General features: G+C 35.1%; 1 protein-coding gene across 1 annotated transcript in view; it reads left to right on the top strand.

Moving 5' to 3' along the window:
* The window catches only part of LOC142351049 (transmembrane and coiled-coil domain-containing protein 3-like), a 425,404-nt gene that overhangs the window by 348,754 nt on the left and 60,286 nt on the right, over positions 1-16,364 (top strand). The gene's annotated exons all lie outside the window — the stretch shown is intronic.

The following is a 16,364-nucleotide window of genomic DNA, read 5'->3' as shown; positions in this document are numbered from 1 at the left end:
AAATTATGAATTAACATGTGTCAGAATAACTTGTTAATTTCAAGTATCAAAGTTTTTGCAATTGAACTAATACTTCTATGCCAATTCCCACTCACGGTAGTCGTGGCGCGAATTTAATTGTCGTTTCAATTTGTTGATATAAATTGTTTATATTATCGTTTGTTGTCTTGCCCGTCAACATGCAGTGAGAATGTCGCAATCAAAATTATTCGTTGTACCGCAACATTCAACGAGGTGCTGTCCCTCGCGGAAATATTTCACTTGATTTTCCAAAATTCTAGTGGAATCATATCGGCTGGTTAGGCCAACATAGATGAAATTGCATTTATTACATGTAACTTTATATACCACATGCGTTTCCAGATATATTTCATAAGGTTTTTTCAGAGTGCGCGAGCAAGTTTTTAATTTTCTCGTTGTGAAAATGATTTCAGAATCTATCATTGATTGCAACTTCGGTCCCAAACTTTACTGGAATTACAGTTTAGATTCGAAAACTATTTTTTGACCCTATACTAGTTAAAATCATAATAAAAACATTTAGAAAACAAGAAATTTTTGAAAAGCATACAAAATTTGCCTTCAAGAGAACAAGTTGGGAGATTGTAAATAACGCAATAGTTGAATAGCTTTTCGACCCATATTGCCCTAGTAACTTGAACACCTTTTTAAGCAATGGTACGATTTGATAAATTTGATCATAAAAGCAATCTCAGAAAATTCACTAAAAAGCGCTATCCCTACCACCTTAGGTATCTAAATTCTTCTCATTTCATAAAAAAAAAGCTAGCAAAAGCCACACGGAAATTTCTAAACCTCAATAGATAATCAAAAATCAGGCGTTTGGTAAAACAGTTAAATGAACAACATGAAGAAACATTTCAGTGGTTTTTGTGCCCATGCTCTTGAAAGTTGAAACATTGTTAGTTTCATCAACTATCTGAAATCAAAATCAACGTGAATTTGTAACTAAATAAATCTACAGCTATTCGTCAGCTATCTGAAATCAATTATCACAAAACCAGTTATTCGGCAGAATGTAAATTATTAACACTATTCTAATGAGATATACGGAGAAAAAGCAAAATTCTTCAAGGAGTATCCTACAGTGTTTTGGTTGCTACAACACTGTAAAAGGAATATATTTTCCTAAACAGAAACTCAACAAAATTACTGTCACTGAGGCAAAAACCGTAAATGTACTTAAGAATTTGTCACTAAATATATCTAAAGCACCTGGTAAAATTGGAAATATTATTCTGAAAAAATGCATTTAAATAATGTCAAAATGAATGATTTTGAACGATTCACAAACAAATATATATTTTTTCGTGAAGTACTGAACTTCACTCAGTTCACAACAATTTTCAAAGAAGAGAATAAAGCAGACGTTGGCAAGTTAGTTTAATGTGCTGCGTCTCTAAAATACTAGTCAAATTAACATCTGACTAAAATTAAAAATTTTGCAGAGCATACTTACACAAAAATCTGTTTGTTCTCGAGAAAAATAGATCAGCTGTGAATTAAAAAGTGCTTGCTTTTTTTTCGGTTCAAAAGAAAAACAGTGATAAAAAAGTCCGCAATAGGTCCGAAATAGCGCGCTCAACCTAGAATTTGCGGCAGCGTTATTTAAATTAGATTATCACTTGCTACACTATAGAGGCTTATAAAAATAAGTCGATAGAAAACTATTAAAATCTACCTTTTAAAATTTGCCTCTTAAAAATTTTCCTGGAATCCAGTAACCATAAAAAAATCAGTTCAAGGAGAATAAACTAGCGAAATACCACATGGATTAATGCTTCAGCCACTCCAATTCCTTTTTAAATGATCTACTTGACGCAAATCCCAAACTTGATTGCTATGCTTTTGCCAACGACTGTATTTTACTAGCAATCTGAAATCAATATTTAAGCAAAGGCGCAGAACGACTGGATATTTGACTCGACAATCGGTACGGAAACAAACAAAAGTAATTGAAAACCTCTAAGCACGAAGGGCAATTTGGGCGCATCTTTAATCAAAATCAAATTGAAAGCCACGCATTTGCATAAAGACCTAATCCTAATGGTCACATTTTGTCTGGCCTGGACTCAAAATTGAAATCGACTTGTACCAGAAGCTACTAGAGCATTCTTTTACTTCAAACGTAACGTGTCGTCCATTCCCCCTGTATTACGTATTGCTTAGAGGCACGGCTCCTCAAAAAAGTGAATCTTATCAAATTTGAAATAACGTAAAAAAAGGCACCTTGGTAGTTTCTTTCCGCCATTCACTGGTACAAAGGAAGACTATGAAATTTTAAATTATTATTTCTCATTCTCTTTGTTGAGATGCACGACCTGATGATTGCTTTACAGTTGTAATTCCAAGTATAACATTGCAACTACATTCAACAAAGAACACCACAACAAAAAAAACAAAATATCCCAGGTGAATAGAAACTTAAACCGACTGCTAAACTCCGGGAAAAATTTTTTCCATCGAACAAAATTTAGTTGTATCCAAAAAAATTGAAAATCGATTTGAAATTTTTGAATTACTCAAACGTTTCCGCAATAATTTGCGGCCTCAGGAGATTAAAAATTTAAAATGTGATTGTTTACAAATATGCATACATACAGTAACGTGTCTTCATTTTATATTTACATTTTCGAGTTTTTCTAAAATTCCAATAAGCTTTTAATTGCGGCTTTTTGTTTTTGTGATTGATTTAACTTTGCACACATTGTAATTCGAAAATTTTTTTTAGGTAGAACATGCTTTCTGCACTTAATTTTCCCGGTTCTTTTCCTCGGCCGGCGTATTCAGTTGTGGCTTTCTTCTACTAATATTTAGATTTACACGGTTAAAAGTTCTTTGCACTGATCTATTATCATATAATGAAGGGCTTTTAGTGCCCACAGCATTCCAAAACTTGTTGTACCGCCTTTGAATCAAATTTTGATGCTCCCAAACTCTTTTGGTTAAATGCGGACAAATTTGACAACATAGGTAGGATTGCAACCATAACAACAGTTTGTAGACAAAATGATATTTCAGATTGATATGAAATCTAGATTTTGAGGACGGTAAGCACGTTCATAGTTTTCGCGTTGTTAGGATGGTTGTCATTTGTATAACATCTTTTTTATAAGGTCATCAACAAAACTGTAACTTTGGAAGTGAAGTGAATAAAACGCCATTTAGTGATCAGTTTTGGAGTTTTTGCTAAAAAATACAACTAAGATCATAATTGCTGCTGAGAAGAAGGAATTGTCAAATAAAAACCAAATTGAAATAAAGGAGGAACATTTTCGATCAATTCATATATCGTCTGGTTTACTTAAAACAGATTTCACAGTAGAATAATATGATATACCCACAGTAGAGTAATATGATATACTTCATAAGCAAGTTCATAGTTTTCGCGTGGTAAAGATGGTTGTCATTTGTATAAAATCTTTTTTACAACACCATCAACAAAACTGTAATTTTGTAATTGAAGTGATCAAAACGCCAATTAATGAGCATTTTTGCACTTTTTGCCAATAAATACAACTACGATCATAATTTCTGCTCAGAAGAAGGATTTGTCAAATAAAAACAAAATTGAAATGAGGAAGGAGCATTTTCGATCAATTCACTTATCGTCTGGTTTACTTCAAACCGATTTCACAGTAGAATGATATGATATACCCAGGTAGAAAAATTGTCAAAATTTTCTTCAACTCAATTTATTGAATTTTACAAAATGGGTGAAATTATTAAATAGTTAAAACGTCATCAACAAACTGTAACTTTGGAAGTGAAGTGAACAAAACGCCATTTAGTTATCAGTTTTAGAGTTTTTGCCAAAAAATACAACTACGATCATAATTGCTGCTGAGAAGAAGGATTTGTCAAATAAAAACAAAATTGAATTGAGGCAGGAACGTTTTCGAACAATTCACTTATCATCGGATTTTTTAAAACAGATATCACAGCCGAATAGTATGAATTACCAATTTAAAAAATTCCTCAGCATTTTTTTCATTGACTCTATTTATCGAATTCTACGAAATGAGTAAAAATACCAACAAATTTTTGAAACTATTTACAGTAAAAATTACATATACAACTTTTTACTTATATTTAAAACGTCAAAAAAACTTTCAATGTTTATTCAGGAAATTCTTCTTAATTACAAGTTATTTTGTTTCAAATTTTTGAAAAAAGTTGCCTACTTTTGATCTTACTCATAGTTATCAATTGCTTGTTGGTGTTGACCAAAATTATGAATTAACGTGTGTCAGAATAAATTGTTAATTTCAAATATCAATGTTTTTGCATTTGAATTGTTACTTCAATGTCAATTCCCACCCACGGTAATTGTGGCGCGAACTTAATTGCGGTTTCAATATGTTGATATAAATTGTTTTTATTGTCGTTTGTTTTTGCCCGTCAACATGCATCCAGAATGTCCCAATCAATATTAAGCGCTGTACCGCAACATTCAACGAGGTGTTGTCCCTCACGGAAATATTTTAATTGATGTTCTTACAGTGCAGAGTTAAGGAAATTTAAGATTGCGCCAGTATCAATAAAACTCTGATACCAATGACATCTATTTTTTCTGCAATCATTTACGTTTATGATCAGATTGAGGGAAGCCAGGTTGTCCTGGGATTGTGTTAAATTGTGTTAGATTGTGTTAAATTGTGTTAAATTTTTTGGCACGAAAAATTGCATACTCAAGGTTTTCTAGAAGGTTTTTTTTAACAAAGCACGGTATGTCATTCACATACCTTTTGAATACCATTAAATACTGTGTGTCCTCGGTTGTACCCTTATCTGCACAAAAAGAAAAAATCCATACAATTTCCTGCATCTTTTTTATCTTCCCTGTCAGCAAAACGTTGCCATTTTGCATGAAACCAGTTTTTACTTGGTTCGCACTCGACTCCTCTCCCTCGGAAATTAACACCTCGGTTACAGCCAAGGCACATTCCATTCATGTTCTGAGTTGTGTTCTCCTTTCCTCATATGGTCTCTGCAAGGATTTCTCAACTGTTTTCATCAACAATTTTGCCAAAAAACAACGCTAGTCAAGAACATATGGCTATACCGTCCAATTGAGTGTACCACATTTTATTATGCTTATATTGAATATTTGGTACGGCTGGTCTTAAGAGGCTCTTGATAGCTTAACTCAGAATCTCAGGAACTTCGTCACTGGAGAAAAATTTTTTAAACTTAATTTCAATTGCCTCCTCAAACGGTTCACTAGTATGCAAACTTTTATAAATGAGAGATTGTCTTAACTCATCTTCCTCTAAATCGGCAATATCTAAGGCAGCTCTCGTGTAAGTCTCAATGTTTGCCCATGCTCAAACTCCGGAAAAACGGAGACAGAAATTTTTTGTGGTTCTCATAACTGATATCGGTTTTTGACAGAACAGGTTAAAGCGGAGTACCGTAGCGGATGTTATTTAGCAATTGCGGATGTACTTCAGCAATTCCTAAATTACATCCACTTAAGCGGATGTATTTTAGCAACTCCAGTGAGCCTGGCTGGTTGTGATCCAGTTTTCGTTGACCCCGTGATAAATTGTTTCACGTATCTCTCCCTGATTGTTTAGTTGATGCAGACTGCTCTTTATCTGTTTCTCAGTTTTAAGTTTAGATCGTCAAATTTTCCAGTACGAGCCGAAAATTGACTGGCACTGATGATTTCATTCAGTTAATCCGTAAAATTTTACAGACAATTCTATTTCACATAATTTTTCACCTCACCGTGGGTGTTTTTCTCACATAACTCACGAACTATTCTGTCTACGTCCGAAAAGAAGTGCACTTCATTAAATGTCTCTGATTAGATGCCTTGGACCTAATAATAAGACGTCCAGGACAAATTTCGGCAGGTCAACGGCGTCTCATGTAACAATGTTATTATGAGATCCATTCCGCAAAGGCCTGTCCTGTCTCTTAGACAGCTTCGTCAACATGTCAATAAATCTTACCAATAATTTTGGAATGATATCTACTCTCCTTTCTACTGTTGTACACAATTGATTTCTTAGAATTAGAAGCAAAGACAAGATTATATACTTTGTAAAAGATTTCATTTAATTTTAAAACCTGACGATGAACGCAATGTTCGAAAACGTTTGTTTTTTAATCAATTTAAGTTTTAAATGACAATTACTTCTTCTCTACATCTTTGAACTTTGTCAGTTTAATCTTTAGCGGGCCTCTGAAAAGGCAAGAGAAAGCAAAATTTATTAATTTTCTGAAATATTACAGACAGGATGGTTCATGTTTTAGCAGCCAACTCACTGCATCAGGCGGTAAAAAGCGTTCAATAGAGTTACAAGAACTCCTGACAAACATAACAACAATACCTGAACATTCGTTCAACACCAATACAAAAGATATTTTGAAAAACGCACAGAATCTTCTGGTCAGGGTCCGATTGAGCACAGGGACCGATATTGTTGTGTGGCATGATCTAATTAACAACAGCATGTCAAGCCGCAAATCGAATACCTAGTAGCAGTTACGAGAATCTCAATACATTTCTTTCTCGCAATTTCGAGAGATTACCAGGTGCAAAAATTGAGACTCGAAAGATGCCAGAAAGAGGCCAGAGCCGCTCTAGAAGCCATCAAATTGGATGAAGATGAGCTAGTTGTATCTCTCAATGTTAAACGTATATACACAAATGTACCGGTTGAGGAGGTATTTGAAATTGCGCTTAAAGAACTGTACTCCATTGACGAGATAACTGAGATTCCGGGATCAGCGAAGAAGAGCCCTTTGAGACTAGCCGTAACTAATGTTCACTTTAATTGTAATAAAATGTGGCACACTTGATCGGACGGTCTAGCAATTGATGCTTCGCTGGCTGTAATTTTGGCAAATTTGTGGATGAAATCTTTTGAAGAATCCTCATAGAAACCAAATGAGGGAAAGGAGAACAAAACTCCTGGCACAAAAGTGATATGCATTGACTGTAACCGACGCGTTACTTTCAGAGGAAAAGGGGTCGGGTGCGAATCATGCAAAAACTGGTTTCAAGTAAAATGCAAAGATATCACTGACACAGAGGATAAGACCAAGCAGGATATTGTTTGGATTTTTTCCCATTGTGCGGGAAAATGTACAAAAGAGGACGCACATTAATTGAAATTATTCAAGATGTTTGTAGATGACATAGTGTGCACCGTCAAAGGGAACAATCTAGATTACCTTGAGCATGCATGAGACACCAAACTGTAGTGGAGACCTGGCATTTCTAGATCTAAACATAAACGCTAACGAAGACAGGAAAATTGGCAGTCATTGGTATCAAAAATACACCGATACCGGCATAATCCTAAATTTCTGTAGCTGTGCACCGTTACAACATAAGAAAAATGTGATTCAAGGGACTGTGCATTTTAATGCGACCAGTGATTGGCAACCCTGTGATGTAGTTCTCAAGCAAAATCAAGAGATCTGGACTGAAAATCAATATCCAACTGAGTGGTCTTCCAGTATTGTTAAGGAGACGTTGGATGAAATAGTCACGAGGGAAAAGTTCACAGAACCCCCCCCCCAACGAACAACATCTCAAAGTTAAAAGTCTTAACAATAAGGAGCCCAAACCGAGGATTTTTGTACAGTACAGAGGAAATAATTCTCAGAATTTTGGAAGAATTCGACCGAAAAATTTGTGTGATATTCAAATCAATTTCACAACAAGAAGGCTAAGAACTGGCTTGCTTACCCTGACCTCGTCTTTTGATAAGAATCTGAAATCCCATTTGGTGTATAAAGTTACATGTAATGGATGCAGTTCCATCTATGTTGGGCAAAACAGCCGACATGTTACCAGTTGAATTTCGGAGCATCAAAAGAAGGATTCCCCAATGGGACAACACCTCATTGAATGTTGTGGTACAGCGAACAATATTGAATGACAATTTCGTGATACATGTCGCGGGGTTGAAAAACTAATGACAATAGAAGCGATCCACATCAAAAAGCTGCAACTGCATTTAAACATGCGCGATGTGTACCGGGGGTGGGAACTGACATTAAAGTATTAGTTCAAATGCAAAAAAATTGATTTTTGAAATTCAAAAATTATTCGAGTACATGGTAATTCAAAGTTTTTGTCCACCCCAATAAGTGAAAAATAAAAACAGATAGATAGGAATGGAAATATAAATACCTTTTCAAGAAAACAAACAATATACCAGGGATTTTCACAACCTCCGGAATAAAATTTCAACTGATTTTAGTGTATTAAGTGTAAATAAAATGTTGTAAATGTGATTTTAACTATAAATAGATTTAAAAATTCGATGTTTTATTAACTCATTTCTTAGAATTAGAGTCAAAGACATGTTTATTTACCTTGTAGAAGATTTCATTTAATTTTTAAACCTGACGATGAACGCAACGTTCGAAAACTTTCGTTCTTTAATCACTTTATTTTTTAATTGCCAATTACATCTTCTCTACATTGATGGTTAAAGTTTTTTCCACATCTTTCCCGAGAATATCCCTATCCTCCTTAAGTTTTTCATCGAACACACTACTGCCTTTTCCGCGCGACTTATATCTTTCCTTAAGAGCTTAAGCTGAAAACATTGCGCCGCTTGTTCTGAAAAAACTTTGTTTTTTGGGAATTCAAAACTTCAAAAAATGCGGAATAATAATAATAAAACAGAATTTAGGAAAAAGTCCAAGGGTTATACATTAACCCCAGTTTGTGTCGTTTAATTTATTAGATAACAAAATTCAACTTTTTCACGTTCATGCAGTTGTTGCACCCACACACAATTCGCCAAGGGCACGTGATGTTTTCATCGTAACACAACCTGAAGTGGACAAAATACAATAAAGATCGAGAAGTTTGGCTTTGTGATTTTCAAGAAATAGGATATCGTATTGAAAGAAGTCGTTGAAGGTGTTCGCAAGGTGGCAGGCCCTGTACCAATAATCGGATTCACATTTCCTGTGTTTTGGTTGTCTACAGATGAAGATACGAGTCGTTTGTTATCGAGTTGTACCTGGCTTGGTTATTGATACATGGAGTTCCCAGTTTAAATCAACTTTCCCCGTTAAAGTTTTCGCAAGTAACAAAACGACATGTAGCTCATGGTATAAGGATAAGGGAAGTAAATTGATTTTTAAGAGTTGTTCTTTGTAAGGAATTTTGGTTCCAATTTGCCGCTTCTTTTCTGTACACTTTCAATTTGACTGAGTTCAACTTTGCCTGGTTTCCACACACTTGAGCGGTAACTGATAATTGGAACAATATAGCTGACATACGAGTTTTTCCTGTTTGCGTAATTTGCCAAAGTAAGGTTTCTCTTGATAAAGTAAAGAGCGTTTAAAGCCTTTTGAGAACGAGATTGAGAATGAGCCCATGTAAGAGTGTCGGCTACAACTACTCCTAGGTATTTCATTACTGAGGTGCTTCCAAAACTGTAATTTGGCAAGCGGACTGTGCCATCGCCCTTCAACCACAAGCATTTACTTTTTGATGAATGTATTTCCATGAGATTACTTTAGCACCATTGCCAGATCCTCCAAATGTTGATACTTATTGCCACTGGGTTGGTTCCACCTATCTTGAAATCATCAGCGTAACCAAAAGAGTCTGACATGGAGCAGTTGGGAAGGTCATTGATAAAAACCACGAAAAGCAAGGGACCAAGAACTGATCCCTCTGGCACTCCGCTGATAACGCTCAGTACAGTCGAGATAGTTCCGGTGGGTGCTACAAATTCGTGTGTGGGGGGGTGGTATAATTGAATGGGAAAGACTCGTAATTTGTATGCTGAATATTCATATATTTTACCACTACAAACACTGAAATCTTGATCAAATCTGTCAATTCAACATGCCGAAGCCCAGGAAGGGGCATGTTGAGTTTTCTATGTCTTTTTAGCTAGATCAATATGGAACAATTACAGATTGAAGAATGGTGCATATTCCGGCAGCAAGTTCACTTTTCCATGCATTAAAGCCTAAAAACAGCAAGCATCCAAAACTGTTACTCCAGTCCGTGACCGCCATTCCGGGTCTTTCATTCAACCCAAACTCCAGAAACGCCGAAAAGAACAATAGAAACGCCTGGCACAAGGGTCACCTTTAAGACCGCAGTGATTTCGTGATTTGGCACGACGCCTTGAACAAATCCATCACCCCTCATAAACGAACAAATGACAACAGGCCGTTTGATGTAGAGGAGTTGGTTGCCTTTTTACAACGTCATTCCGATAGAATCAAAGCAATAGTTTACTGTCAAAGACATGGCGTTGAAAACATTCTAAAACAGCTGTTAAAATCGGGAATTTTAGTGATCCAGTCAACGAAGCATTTGGTGTCAAGACGGAAGCAAAAGAACACCAACATTATAAGCAGATACTTCCAACTATATCAGGACCCCGACATTGAGCTTAAACCACTGGGGTTAGTGTTGAAATATCAATCTAATCTACGGAAACTGTTGAAAAAGGACAGGGGGAAAAAGAAACTGTGCAAAAATCAACGGGAGGCAAAGAAAAAGCGATTGCTCAGTGGTAAGTGATAGTATCTCTTGGTGTTCGCTCACCGGAAGTCTTTCACAAACCTTCAGCGATGCTTAAACTGCCAAGAAAATGATTGACAAAAATTTTGCAGAAAAGAGACTGTTGGAAACCATACTTGGACTATGAAAAAAATGTGTATAAATATGAAAGTAGCAGATGCAGAATAAATTTTCTTAAATATTGCTTTAGCACAGATATAATACCGGATTCTTTTGAAATTTCGCGTTCCGAAAACAGATGTTTTTTCGGATCATGCGGTACATAGTTTTCAACTAAAATTGCTAAGGTCGGAAATTTCCACAGCAGCTGACACGCATCGTAAATGTGACCAAAAACGAGCTGCTAGTCGAAAAGTTCTCCTTAAGAATTTAAATAACCACCTACTGCCCTCCGTAATTTTTGTTTTGCGCAACTGAGTTCGCAACCATGTAGTTGAATCTGAACGAAGACCCCAGGAGAAACTTTGCAAACTTTCTGAAAGGCAAGACAAACCACTAAAAGCATCTGATGAGAAGACTGTAGCGGTTCTAGATAATATCATTTTGCCGGGATTCGTCAGGGACTTGCTTGCTTTTGGTCCAAAGCATCTGATAAGGGACAAGTTTAAAGAGTTGCATTTCTTGGCGGACATAGACAGTTTGATAAGAAATCTGCGTGAGAACAACGTACCAGGTGAAAAACTGTTCGAAATTGAGGCGGCAGCAAAATGGTACTCAAAAAACATCAGAGAAACACCTTTAGATAGAGCATTAGCAAAAGTGCAAAATATCTGCGTGACAACGCACTGATTGTTTTTCCTTTGATAAGGGGGTAGGGTTTTGTGTCATGAAAAAGAGCACGTACGCAGAAAAACTGGAAAAAGTTTTTGATTGCGAACAGTTCAGAAAACTTCAAACGAGTTGTGATAATATTGTAATGAAAAATGAAAAAGAACTAAACAAAGAACTTTTGGATATGAGGAAAAAATAGAAGATACCGGTTAAAGTTTACGAAACTTTAATGTCCACTGGAGCGCAACCGGCAAAGTTGTATCTATTAGCTAAGGTGCACAAAAAAAAACCTCTGAGACCTGTTCTCTCTATCCCGGGAAATTGTTACCATAAACTTAACAAGTTTCTAACACCCTTTTTCCAAAAGATTGAAGCAGCAAACATAGAAACTAACACTAATTACGCAAGAAACACTCTGGAGCACATAAAACTTAAAAAAAGACGAAAAAATCCTATCATTGGATGTAGAAAGTTTATACACCAACGTTCCCGTAAAGGAAGCCATTAACATTGCCCTGCGATTGCCTTATGCTGGGGACGATAAACCAGACATACCTAGAACAAAATGCAACGACTGCTTGAATTCGCCGTCACCAACGTCCATTTCAAATGCAATGAAAGTCGGTACTATAAGAAAGACGGGTTGGCAATGGGTGCGTCCTTGGCGGTGATTTTGGCAAACCTTTGGATGAAATCGTTTGAGCCACAACTGAAATTACAGACACCTAAATGTAAAACCAACACACAATCCAGCCACTCCAGGAGTGTTGACTGTGAAGTTTGTAATAGATGGTTCCACGCAAAATGTCAGCAAATCAGTAACACAGAATATGATAGCATGGAAAACCAGTTCTGGATGTGCTCTTTCTGTCGTGAAAATGATCAGACTGACATTAACCATTCTTCCGAAACTAAAGTTTTTCTAAGATATGTCGACGATATTGTGAGAGCAGTTAGAGGTGACACAAATGACCTCCATCCAAATCTCCGATTTACATTAGAAACAACAGATGATAAAAACAGTTTGCCATTTCTGGACATGTCAATTAATGTACAACCGGAGGGGAACATTCTTTGCACATGGTATCAAAAACCATCAGATACTGGAACAATTCTGAATTATCGTAGCTGTGCACCCCTACAACATAAAAAAAGCATAATACAGGGATGAATACACCGCCTGTTGCCAGCCACAAGCAATTTGGAAGCGATCCATGAAGCATTGACAAAAAATGAAGAAATTTGGAAACGTAATCAATATCCTAGGCATTGGGTAGGGAATATCGCCAAGGATACAATTAACCAGCTGCGAAAGAAAGAACAAAGAGAAGGACATAGATATAACGCGGGTCTAGCCGGAAAACAACAGGAAAAAACTGAGAAACAACAATTTGTATTACAGTACAGAGGCAACATCTCTAATGAATTTGTAAAAAAGTTTAACAAAATTCATCCTGCACAGACAATTTTCACCACTCGGAAACTTAAGAGCTGTTTACCTAGCCTCAAGTCTGGCTTTGATAAGGATCTCAAATCCCACGTGGTTTATGAACTCACTTGTAATGGATGCAAATCCATCTATGTAGGGCAGACATGCCGAACTATTACCACAAGGAAGGGAGTTTATGCAATCGAGTACAACGGTGATAAAACAGCTTTCCAGTGGAAGATATTAGACCAATGCAGCAACCAGTCTAAGTTAATGACACTAGAGCCGCTCTATATAAGAGCATTAAAACCAACCATCAACACGCGACAAATACCGAACACGAGAATTGACACTGAAAGCTTAGTTTGGAGATAAAAATCCAACTTTAAAGACACTTTATGAAACGAAAATTTCAACTTTACAATTGAACAAAACCAAAGTAAGTTTAAAGCTATATATTTAGGTTTTTTTAATAAAAAACATGTCGATATGCATCTGCTACATCAAGTGGAAAATTTATTTTTACTCAGATGTAAATGTTTTGTAGATACGATTGTAGATATGTAAAAATTCGTTTTAAATGTCCATGAATGATTGATTTTAGTGATTTGCATTTTCTGGCTTTTCATTTTAGCATTTTGTATTGTTTTTAACCTGACGATGAACTCAGAGTTCGAAAACATTTGTAAGAAAGTTTTAAAATGACAATGCTTTTTTAAATCTTGTTAATGAAAAGGTGGTGTAAGATTTCAATTATGCAGAGAAGTAATTGTCAATTAAAACTTAAATTGGTTAACTAAAACGAACGTTTTCGAACATTGCGTTCATCGTCAGGTTTAAAAATTAAATGAAATCATTTACAAACTATATAAACATGTCTTCGACTATAATTCCAAGAAATGAGTAAATATAACATCGAATTTTTGAAATTATTTACAGTTAAAATTACATTTACTACATTTTATTTACACTTATTACACTAAAATCAATTCATTTTATATTCCGTTTTTTATGAAAATTCCGGGTATAATGCTTTCTATTCCTGAAAACGGATTTTTATTTTCATTCCTCTCTTTTTTAAAAGGGAATTCAATAAGATTCGTTTTCGTTGACCTTTTTGAACGAAATCCATGCTGTGATTCCGATAAAAATGGCGAGACAAGAGGATATAACTTGTTGAAAATTAATTTCTCAAGCAGTTTCGAGAGAGTTTTTAAAAAATCTTTTTGATAATTGATTTATTTGTTTTTTTGAATATTTGACATAATTTAGGTGTTGCTTTAAGCAATAATTGATAATAATTGCACCTGGTGAATCATTTGCAACTGCTCAAACTGCAATATCTGGAAGAAATTAGAAAAAAAACCTTCAGTCCAATGGCTAACTCAAAACTATCTGTAAACTTGATGAGCTAAATTCCTTTTTTATTTGCAACCAGTAAATTAAAATTATAATCATACGGTTAAATATACCTGAAACAAAAAATATTTCAAATCATTCAAACAAAATAGTATAATGAACATCAACAATTTTTTTAAAGAATCACATTTTAAAATTTTCTTTCGATTGTTTTCTTCCTAAAAATAAAAATAACCTTTAAAAAATCCTACGTTACTATTCAAAGGATTTTTTTCATGTTGTGAGAGCAAGAAATCAATCAACGTTTTCTTGAAAACGTTTCCATTTTTTGCCATTCGAAGCCAATGTGGTAACTTATTCCATTTTTGTACGCATTGACGAACAATCGAATTCATTCCAAAGCTTGTTTCGGCATTTTGTCTAATTTTGAACTGCTTTGTTCGAGTATTTTGATAAAGACTCAGATACCCGTGAAAATTTTCAGAATTTTCTGGCCTAGCGATATCATAATGAAATTTTATTAGCAACATTTTTGCTATTATTAGCTCAGTTGGTAGGGTTTTTGTTTTGATTAGCAGATCTCTCGCTTTGTCATAGTTTTTGCGTAGAAAGCACACCTTTATACCCCAGTTAATCTGTCGGTTAAGGCGTTTTAGTATTTTTGCAGATAAATTTTGAAAAAAGATTGCGAAAAAATGATAAGTGAGAAAGCACAAGTGATTTTAAAAGAAGAATGCGCGCGTTCAGGGGAACTTGATGTCTTATAAGGTAAATTGATCTTATAGCATGAGCCATCTTTTTCAAGGTTTTATTCAGTTGCTCCTCAAAACTAAGATTCATGTATATTTGAGTACCAAGATATCTGCAACTTTTTTGTGTTGTGAGAACTTCGTTTTTGTAAAAAATAGATCCGAAATCAGAATTATCGCGCGAGAAAAAGATTAATTCGGTTTTGTTTGTATTCAAAGTTAGTTTGTTCATCTCTACATATTCGTTTTTTTTTGTAAAATTTCCGTGACTTTTCCATGTAAGCTACCTTTCTGTCCACAACAAACAATACTTGCGCCATCTGCGAATTGAATTACTTTTTCCGTTGTGCTTATATTAGATGAGAAATCGTTCACATATAAAAGAAAAATGAGTGGTCCTAAAACTGTTCCTTGTCGCACACCATGATTCAAAATTTCACAATCAGAGAATACGCCATTAAGTTTTACCTTTTGTCTGCGGTTGGCAAGAAATTAAAACAATAACTCTTTCGCTTCCTGTGAAAAACCATACATTTCAGTTTTTTAAGGAAAATGTTATGCGAAAAAGAGTTAAACGCTTTTGCAAGGTCTAGAAAAATAGCAACAGTTTCTTTGCTTTTATCTAAATTAGCCGAAACTGTTTCAACCAGTTCTAGAACTGCATCTGTTGCAGACTTTGTTCTCTGAAATCCGAATTGCTCTTTGTGTATAATTTTATGCTTATCAATGAACTTCATTATCTGAGTCAGAAGGAGGCGCTCAAAAATTTTTGCAAAACTCACAGAAATTGGTCGATAATTTGTGCTATCTAATTTATGTAAAAGAAACCAATTTGTCAAATTAAAATTACTTCCAATACTTAAAACAAACGTTTTCGAACTTTACGTTCATCGTCAGGTTAAAACTGTTTTACAAATTGTTAAAAGATAAAATGAATATGTATTTACATTTGTCTGAGATGACAATTAAAACAATTCTAGGAAACATTCTAAAAAATTCAATCGAAAATTTTTCCTTATGTACAATATTTAGCCTATTTACAACACATATTTACATCTGTTATCAATTTACTTAAAAACATTCCTATTCCGGATTTTTCGATTTTGTCCATGTTCTTGTATTTTTAGGGTTATTCCGAATTTGCCCTAACCATAAGTATCCCTCTTGTGGAGGTTTTGCAAATTTCGTTTTGTCATGCACAAAATGTTTTTTGCCCTATGCATTCACATTTAGTCAAAATTATGATTTGAACTAATATTTTAGCGTGAGTTCCCTCCCCCTATATTCGTCGCGTGTGTTTAGTGCCGGCTTCAGCTTGCTGATATATATAGCTTCGATGATCATTAGTTTTTCTACTGACCGACAGGCGTCCAGAATTCTCCATTCAATGTCATTCGTGGCGCCACGACATTCAACTAGATGTTGACCCACCTGTGAATCCTTCTTTTGATGTTCTGTTATCCTTGTGGTAACATGCCGGCTTGTTTGCCCAACATAGATGGATCCGCAT

This window comes from Convolutriloba macropyga, chromosome 12 (genome assembly GCF_964194025.1).
Source record: "Convolutriloba macropyga chromosome 12, txConMacr16.3, whole genome shotgun sequence".
NCBI lineage: Eukaryota > Metazoa > Xenacoelomorpha > Acoela > Convolutidae > Convolutriloba > Convolutriloba macropyga.
Note: the sequence above shows the minus strand (reverse complement) of the source record. Positions and strands in the feature narration are given on the sequence as shown.